The sequence below is a fragment of the Mauremys mutica genome, chromosome 11 (assembly GCF_020497125.1).
Source record: "Mauremys mutica isolate MM-2020 ecotype Southern chromosome 11, ASM2049712v1, whole genome shotgun sequence".
Lineage (NCBI taxonomy): Eukaryota > Metazoa > Chordata > Testudines > Geoemydidae > Mauremys > Mauremys mutica.
In genome coordinates this window covers 60931874-60941768 of record NC_059082.1, presented here as the reverse complement: position 1 = coordinate 60941768, position 9895 = coordinate 60931874, and the positions used below count along the sequence as shown (strand labels likewise).

General features: G+C 44.9%; 1 long non-coding RNA gene across 1 annotated transcript; it reads left to right on the top strand.

Annotated features, from left to right (window-relative positions):
• Positions 1 to 609: 609 nt before the first annotated feature.
• LOC123343704 lies at positions 610 to 5682 on the top strand. The gene is made up of 4 exons (XR_006572326.1): positions 610 to 839; positions 1117 to 1270; positions 2941 to 3019; positions 5206 to 5682. It is a non-coding gene; the product is annotated as an uncharacterized LOC123343704 (long non-coding RNA).
• The last annotated feature ends 4213 nt before the right edge of the window (positions 5683 to 9895 follow it).

The following is a 9895-nucleotide window of genomic DNA, read 5'->3' as shown; positions in this document are numbered from 1 at the left end:
TCCTCTTTAGAGACCCTAATCTATACAGCAAACATGCCCACACCAGCTTCTGGGATGAGACTTGTATTAAAATTCTATGAGGCTAAATCCTGTTCCTATTAAAGGTAAAATTCCCACTGACCAGGGTTTTTGAAAGCATGGAAAAGCTTCGACAGGAAGAAAAATCCAAAAGACCGGGTTTAGAGAGGAGAAATTAAGAGAGGACACGAGAGAGGGGTCTACGATAACGAAAAGCATAGAGCAAGTAAGTTGGATGCTCCCCTTTGCCCTCTCTGCTAATACAAGGGAGATGTCTGATGAAACTGAAAGATGGCAAATTTAGAACTGGGAAATGGACTTTTTCCGTACAATGTACAAGCGGCCAATAGAACTCAAGGTTTTTGCAATGCTTTCTTTGGAACCCAGACCCCGTCACAGAAATCCACGTCGTCTTTACCTGCAGGATGGCTTCATCCCCCATTACTAATTCCTTGAGCTGCTGTGGTGATTCTCTAGAATTCATGCACACAGCAGCATTCCCTGGCAGTTGGGTAACCGTGAGTTACATTCTTCAGAATGACACTCAACTTTAAATAATCCCCCTCTCTTTGAATCATTCCAAACCCTAAACCATACGCCCAGGAAGGACATATCGCTCTTAGCCTTGAAGTACTCACCCTGCAGCAGCACCCAGGCCTGATCTAGATCCCATTAAAGTGGAAACTCTCCCATTTGCTTTACTGGGGGCCTGATCCAACTTCCATTGCAGAAATGTGGAAGAGCATTGTCAGTGATCCAGTTCTATATGGAGCCACTTAACCTGATCTGTGACATGCCATGGATGGGCTCATGGGCCTGGGGTAGGGTGACCAGGCAGCAAGTGTGAAAAATCGGGACAGGGGGTGGGGAGTAATAGGAGCCCATATATAAAAAAAGCCCCAAATATCGGGACTGTCCCTATAAAAATCAGGACATCTGATCACCCTAGGGCCATGGGGGGGTGAGGGGGTGGGAGTAAGTGTTAATAATCCAGGTGGATAACAGCCACAGTGGGTGGATTGATTAACTAAGGGCGTGGTCTGATTTTTTTGAACAGTCTATTTTGTAGCATTTCACTGTGCACATGTTTTGTTACAGTAGCATCCAGAGCCTCACCAAGCACTGTGACCAGCAGGGATTTAGCCAGTCAGGCTTCAGGCCCATCTGCTGCCTCACTTCTCTCTCAGATGCTGACTCACTGTCTTCCCCCCCAGTGGTCCTCCAGCTCTCCCACTATAATTAGGTATCTGAGGTGAGTTAACCCTACAGCTAAGTTACAAAAGTTGATTCCTTCTGGAGTTGATCAGTCAGCGTCTACAAGGAAATATAAAACTCAGTCCGCCCTTCCACCGCTAGGCAAAGCCCTTCCTCTCCGGGTCTATGCTCTTGGGCTTCAATCAATCCCTCCTCCCCTTTCAAGAGGGCTCCAGCCTCTGCTATAGCTGACCTTAGGTGCTGGAACTGGGGGTGCTCCCGCACTCCCTGGCTTGAAGTGGTTTCCATCATTTACAGTTTGGTTTAATGGCTCTCAGCACCCTCACTATACAAATTGTTCCAGCACCCCTGCAGCGGAGTAGCCCTGAGACACTAACAATTGGGGTCTCTGCCCCATCACCCAAGGTGCCCTGCCTTTCTTTCCCAGGGCCTCTTCCTACACACCCAGCCTTAGTCTCCTTCCTGGCCAGTGTTTCTCTCCTTACTGGAGTGCAGACTCCTAGGACTGCAGTCTCTGGGGTCTCCCTCCAACTGCCAGCAGGCCTGGTTCTTGATCACATGCTCTCCCTGTTATGTGACTCTTGCACTCATCCCATCCAGCTGGGAAGGTGAGCTAAATCCGGCGCAGGTAAGGCTAAATCCGAATGCTCCCTTCCCTGAAGGGGCCAGATCACCCTGTGATCGGCTCCATTGGGCTGTGCACTGCAGAAAAGATATGGAAAAAGACAGTCTATGGTCCAGAGGGTTTCCAAGTTAAGAGATGATTTCCCTCTACAGGATTATCTAAACAAATCATACATCACAGACTGATAGTAACTCACTGCTCCTTACATTTTAATCGGTATAACAGGCATGTTAAAGAAAAGGAATTAGTATGTTCCTTCAAAATAAGAGCAAGAAGACTCTGCATTCTATACCTGATTCAGCTATTGATTCACTGGGTGGTCAGCTCTCTTAATATTTCCATGCCTCAGTTTCTCCATCTATAACTAAACCACTAGTATGTATTAGCCTCACTAGCTAAAATGCTTTGGATAAAAAGGTGTCATACAAATGCTGTCATTAACTTGTTTGATACATAGGTGGCAAAGGTAGAGACTGACGCCAAACAGGTGGAAAGAAAATCTAGGAAGTTTTCAGTCTGCTATACCAGTTAAAGCCAAGACAAGCATTATAAACCAATAAAAAGATGTATATTAATTTGGGAATTGAGCCAAAAAATAGAATTTTTACAGAGGCTATATTTTAATAGCACTGTTATACAAGGAATCAGGATAGAGTGTAAATTAGTAACAGGACTGCTTTTACGTGTATAATATAACTCAATATTTCACCAATCTGTCATTTCTGTACAGCATTATAGCTCCTTAGACATATAACTTAACCATTAGGTAAGATCCAATTCCTGTAATATTAGCACATCCTGATCTAGCCCCAGCTACCACATAGCTGTGATTAACCCAGGTAGCCACTGCATGTCACTGTTGTTCCATATAGTGCAGTCAAATAATAATATCCATATGAACAGGTGGGAAGAGCCCCTTTGCTCTTCAAGATTTGGGACGATGTATCTTGATACTGCTAAGAACCAAGGGCTGGATTTCATTCCAATGGAATTAAAGAGTAATTTTGCCTCAATTCTGGGTCTCTGATTTGCTACTGAAGGAAAAAAGATACTTGTTGCTCTCTCTCTCTCGCTCTCTTTAGCATGTACGTGAATTGGGAGATTTTTTTCTTCCCTGTCTCCTCTTCCCCCTATTGATGAGAAAGGAAGGACAGCCTACAGGTTAGTACACAAGCTTGGAATTCAGGAGACCCTGGTTTAGTTCCCTACTCTGCCATAGGCTCCCTGTATGACCACAGACAAGTCACCTAGTCTCTGTGCCTCAGTTTCCCCTCTGTAAAATGTGGGTAATAGCCCTGTCCTACCTCATAAGGGTGCTGTGAGGAGAAATATATTAAAGACTGTGAGGTGCTCACGTACTATGGTAATGGGTGCTCCGTAAATACCTTTCCATTTATTTCCTTTTTTCATCCTCAGTGGAATCTTCTGAAGGGAAAAGAAAACACTTGAAGGTTTTGTTGTAAATTTAGAAACAAAAGAGCTGCTTATGAATTGGTCAGGTTTTCTAAAGCCTATGATGAGAACTGGAATAAAGTCTCAATGATCTTTCTGGAGGGCAGGACATAGTCCGAAAAGTCTCTTTTCACGGTCTTTTAGTTCAAGTCAGGTGACACAACTAGACCCTATGACCAGGTAGAGATTTCTGGTGGCAGTTAATATATGCATGCTAATGATGGTCTGTGATCACATGATCAGAGATTGCAATAGCATTGGGCTACTGTGCCATCAAAGCCAGCCAAGAGCAGAGACTGGCAGCTTTTCAGTGTTTTCTATATGCCAGAGCTTTAACACTATGAGCCCCTTCCTCCAGGCAAAGAATTTTATAACATGACCAATGGGACAAAAATCAAATCCAAGTTTTTCAAATCACATGTGATTTTGTCTCAGGCCTTTCAGCAAGTGCTCTCTTGTGTGAAGTGCAGTGTGAAGGCTCACTTTCTAATTCAGTGGGATTTCATACTACACAATGTGTTTGGAAGACAAAGGTGAAACTGTCAGCAATGGGGACTCTCACTGCTGGTGGGAAAGAGGAGACTGGAAGACAGAGTGGAAACAAATAAAACCAAGACATTGGAACATTTGGGGATGGGGGAGAATCTGCTATTAGCGATAGAAGGTATATATAGCTTGGACTAAAAAAAAAAAATGGCCCAGCAAGTAAGGACCTGCTTCACTGGAAGGGGAAAGTACATCTTAGGAAACGCTCAGAACCCAGCAGAGCCTAAAGCAGAGTTTGGGACTCCAGAAAAAAAACCCAGGGGCTAATGGCAGGTGGTGGGTGCCTAACTCCTTTTGGCCCCTTTAAAGCCTCGATAAAAAAAATAGGCATCAAAAATCCTGTGTCTATTCAGATATATGGAGTGGACATTTTGGGCAGGAGGAAGAGATCATCCTAAAATGTTTCAGAATTCCAGAGAGGAATTCTATTACAACTGCCAACAGTGATCTTAGCCTTCTGGAATACCTAAGTTCAGGCCAGAATTTGCCATGCAGCCCAAGAATAAAATTTTGTTTTTGAAGGGAGTAAACCAACATTCATTGTATAAATCCAGTTCCAAAAACCAGAGAGTGAAGAAGACCAGGGAGAAGGAAAGCTTGTCCTGAAGCAAGTGACCGAGCTGCAATGCTGTATCCTGCTGAGACAAGGGTTATTTATAAAGAGGAAACATACAGAGCTTTGAGGTCAAAGCAGTTGCCAAACTAAGTGAAGGATGGGAAATATGAAGGTGAATCAGAGTCTAGACTCCCAGACAGATGATTGTGAATGTCTGTTTAGTGGACATGAGGGGAAATTTTGGATTTGTTGAATTGTTTATTGGATGAAAAATGCAGTTTTGATTGAGCTGAAATTATTTGCAAATTTGACAGAAATGTTTTTGGTCATTAGTAAAATGCCCAGAAGGGGAGGAGGAGCAGGACATGGTGCTAGTGGCAGTGTCGGCCCCCCTTCCCCCCCAACCTCTCTTGCCGTGGTTAAGGCACACATCTGGGATGCGGGAGTCCCAGATGTGAATCCCCACTCTGGCACAGACCCATAATGGACTTTTTCAGTTTACTGAAAATTAAAAAAAATAATTCAGACCGGAGCCAAACTTTTCTTTCATATTTCAAAACTGCCACTGTACTGGAGAATCACCCAACTCTAGTGCTTAGCCTCAGACTGTGCAAAAACTGTTGCTTTTGCCTCTAGCTCTTGTTCCCCATTCCTCTTGTGCTGTGAAGGGAGATTTAATTCCAGGGATTTAGGTCTCTGTCACACAGTGGCATGCACCAGTCAAGATGATTCTTGCTGCTGCCCTGCTTTTCCATGTACAGTTGAGCTGCAATATAACTTTTCTTTCCTACAGTGGTGGAAGGATATTTAGAGGAATCCAACACAAATGACTGGCCAGATTCTCTTCTGAAGCACAGTTCTCTTGGAGCAGGAAGTGGGACATCAGGGCATTATGGCCTTCTGATTCTCAGGCTGTCCAAGAGCAGAGCTGTGTTCTGCCTCACCCCTAACAAACCTCTGTGCTGGAGTGGGTTGTCAGAGGAGCCAGCGATACCAGTTTTACAGCTGCTGAGAGCCTCCCTCTGCTGGTGGACTTCAACAAGGCATCTGTGGCCAGATTCCGGCCCCTTTGTGCCATACAGGTAGGGCGTAGGGGTTGGAATCAGGGCAGAGAATCTGACCTGATGTATTCTTTGCCTGCTGTTTGTCTATTCTTAATGTAATTGAAAGATTTGCTCCCTTGTTATGGCCAAACAGAAGCTTGAAGAGACTTGCTGATGAGACTATGTAAAGCTCTTCAGCATACCGGCTGCAGGTCTAGCTTTGTATTATTTAGGGCTTTTGCTGTTGTTTTAGGTTTAATGTATTTGCTCTCTTGATGGCTTCGTCAATATACATTCCATGCTGAAAAAGTTGAAGTGTCAATAAAAAAATAAATAAAAAGAGAGAGGGCCCAAAATACCCACCCAGGAGTGTGGAGACAGAAGGCCAAAGGCAGGTTTGTCAATAGTCTATTTGGGAACAATTTAAAATGTGAATCACTTCATGATAAGTGTTGTAAATATTGGCTTAGGGATGCTATCAAATGGACAGTGCTCAGTTAAACCTTCCTCATAATCTATTTACACTGCCCTCACTTAACTTCAATGGACTTTGGATCAGACCCTAACGGGAGTCTTTCCATTGCTTTCAATAGGCGTTGGATCAAGCCCTTAAAATGCTAAAGCTACATCATGCACACCTGTGGATCCGGTATTGGGGGAACTGCAGGTTCCTCTGTGACTTCTGAGAAACTAGGCACACACAGTTGCTGGCTGTACCTTTAACAAGGTGCATGCCATTGCTGGATGTGCCTTTAGCTTTCCGTGTAGCGAGTGAACCATGTCAATGCAGAGCAGCCTTAAAAGATGACTTGAAGAGAGAAAAATAGGAAGGTAACCGATGAATCATAGAATCTCAGGGTTGGAAGGGACCTCAGGAGGTCATCTAGTCCAACCCCCTGCTCAAAGCAGGATCAAACCCAACTAAATCATCCCAGCCAGGGCTTTGTCAAGCCTGACCTTAAAAACCTCTAAGGAAAGAGATTCCACCACCTCCCTAGGTAACCCCATTCCAGTGCTTCACCACCCTACTAGTGAAAAAGTTTTTCCTAATGTCCAACCTAAACCTTCCCCTCTGCAACTTGACACCATTACTCCTTGTTCTGTCATCTTCTACCACTGAGAACAGTCTAGATCCATCCTCTTTGGAACCCCCTTTCAGGTAGTTGAAAGCAGCTATCAAATCCCGCCTCATTCTTCTCTTCTGCAGGCTAAACAATCTCAGTTCCCTCAGCCTCTCCTCGTAAGTCATGTGCTCCAGCCCCCTAATCATTTTTGTTGCCCTCCGCTGGACTTTCTCCAGTTTATCCACATCCTTCTTGTAGTGTGGGGCCCAAAACTGGACACAGTACTCCAAATGAGGCCTCACCAGTGCTGAATAGAGGGGAATGATCACATCCCTCGATCTGCTGGAAATGCCCCTACTTATACAACCCAAAATGCCATTAGCCTTCTTGGCAACAAGGGCACACTGTTGACTCATATTCAACTTTTCGTCCACTGTAACCCCTAGGTCCCTTTCTGCAGAACTGCTGCCCAGCCATTCGGTCCCTAGTCTATAGCAGTGCATGGGATTCTTCTGTCCTAAGTGCAGGACTCTGCACTTGTCCTTGTTGAACCTCATCATATTTCTTTTGGCCCAATCCTCTAATTTGTCTAGGTCCCTCTGTATCCTATCCCTACCCTCCAGCGTATCAACCACTCCTCCCAGTTTAGTGTCATCTGCAAACTTGCTAAGGGTGCAGTCCACACCATCCTCCAGATCGTTAATGAAGATATTGAACAAAACCGGCCCCAGCACCAACCCTTGGGGCACTCCACTTGATACCGGCTGCCAACTAGACATGGAACCATTGATCACTACCCGTTGAGCCCGACCATCTAGCCAGTTTTCTATCCACCTTACCGTCCATTCATCCAGCCCAGACTTCTTTAACTTGCTGGCAAGAATACTGTGGGAGACTGTATCAAAAGCTTTGCTAAAGTCCAGAAATAGCACATCCACTGCTTTCCCCTCATCCACAGAGCCGGTTATCTCATCATAGAAGGCAATTAGGTTAGTCAGGCATGACTTGCCCTTGGTGAATCCATGCTGACTGTTCCTGATCACTTTCCCCTCCTTTAAGTGGTTCAGAATTGATTCCTTGAGGACCTGTTCCATGATTTTTCCAGGGACTGAGGTGAGACTGACTGGCCTGTAGTTCCCTGGATCTTCCTTCTTCCCTTTTTTAAAGATGGGCACTACATTAGCCTTTTTCCAGTCATCCGGGACCTCCCCCGATCACCATGATTTTTCAAAGATAATGGCCAATGGCTCTGCAATCTCATCGGCCAATTCCTTTAGCACCCTCGGATGCAGTGCATCCGGCCCCATGGACTTGTGCTCATCCAGCTTTTCTAAATAGTCCCGAACTACTTCTTTCTCCACAGAGAGCTGGTCACCTCCTCCCCATACCGTGCTGCAGAGTGCAGCTGTCTGGGAGCTGACCTTGTCTGTGAAGACAGAGGCAAAAAAAGCACTGAGTACACTAGCTATCTCCACATCCTCTGTCACTAGGTTCCCTCCCTCATTCAGCAAGGGGCCCACACTTTCCTTGACTTTCTTCTTGTTGCTAACATACCTGAAGAAACCCTTCTTGTTACTCCTAACATCTCCGGCTAGCTGCAACTCCAAGCGTGATTTGGCCTTCCTAATTTCACTCCTGCATGCCTGAGCAATACTTTTATACTCCTCCCTGGTTATTTGTCCAATCTTCCACTTCTTGTAAGCTGTTTTTTGTGTTTAAGACGAGCTTGGATTTCACTGTTAAGCCAAGCTGGTCGCCTGCCATATTTACTTTTCTTTGTACACATCGGGATGGTTTGTTCCTGCAACCTCAATAAGGATTCTTTAAAATACAGCCAGCTTTCCTCGACTCCTTTCCCCGTCATGTTATTCTCCCAGGGGACCTTGCCCATCAGTTCCCTGAGGGAGTCGAAGTCTGCTTTTCTGAAGTCCAGGGTCTCTGTTCTACTGCTCTCCTTTCTTCCTTGTATCAGGATCCTGAACTCGACCATCTCATGGTCACTGCCTCCCAAGTTCCCATCCACTATTGCTTCCTCTACTATTTCTTCCCTGTTTGTGAGCAGCAGGTCAAGAAGAGCTTTTCCCCTAGTTGGTTCCTCCAGCACTTGCACCAGGAAATTGTCCCCTACGCTTTCCAGAAACTTCCTGGATTGTCTGTGCACTGCTGTATTGCTCTCCCAGCAGATATCAGGGTGATTAAAGTCACCCATGAGAACCAGGGCCTGTGATCTAGCAACTGCTGTTAGTTGCTGGAAGAAAGCCTCGTCCACCTCATCCCCCTGGTCTGGTGGTCTGTAGCAGACTCCAACCATGACATCACCCTTGTTGTTCATACTTCTAAATTTAATCCAGAGACTCTCAGGTTTTTCTGCAGTTTCATACCGGAGCTCTGAGCAGTCATACTGCTCTCTTACATACAATGCAACTCCCCCACCTTTTCTGCCCTGCCTAGTAGCATAGCGTTTTGCAACAAGGGCTTATAATGGTGTGAAACTTTCACTACATACCCAAAGCTCAGGGTAAGGGGCTGAAATCTGAGTTTTGAGCAAACCTGGGCTGATTACTGTTTTGGCAGCAAGAACGACCATGGGAAATTTGGTCATTTTGGCCAAATCTTGCTTTGAGTTTTTGATTCAACCAAACAAAATTTTGGGTCACCAAAATGAACATGCCAAAAAGTTTGTATAAACCCTGCACACTGAAATGGTTTCTGATATACTCACATTTGAGGGAACTCACACAAATTTAAAAAAAAAAAATCAGTGGCTGCTTCAGAAAATCTTGGCCTTAATCTCTCTGTGCCTCAGTATCTTCTTCCAGAGGTTTTGGGGCTTGATTGGCTGTAAAATGCTCCAATATAATATAACTACCATCTGAAGATAAAGACAAAGAGCTAGTAAGGGCCAGAGTTTTCACAAGGTTCAGTAACCAGGGCCAGATTTTCCAAAGTGCTCACCATTCTGGGTACTTCTTGTATATTGAGCTTTTGGGAAAATCTGATCAATAGTATCACAATGGGAGCTACTTTTTTTTTTGTGGACAATCTGACCCTTTTTAGGTGCCCCAATGGGAGCTGGGATTGTTTGAGAAATCTATTTTCAGGTTTCGTGGGTGCTGGACACCTGAAAATCTGGCTCCTGGTTTTTATATAGTCTCCAGCTGAAATCCTGGCGCCACTGAAGTCAATGGAAGTTTTGTTATTGACTTGAATGGAACCCCTGATCTCTAATATCTGTAAATGTCTGAATGAAAAGCTCCTTCCTCGGTTCTAGAAAGACAAATGTTCAGCAAACAGTATTTCAACAGAGACATTCGAACACTGCTTGGGATATCAGAATGCCCGGCCTCCAAGGAAGGAATTAGTTCATGAAGCAGAA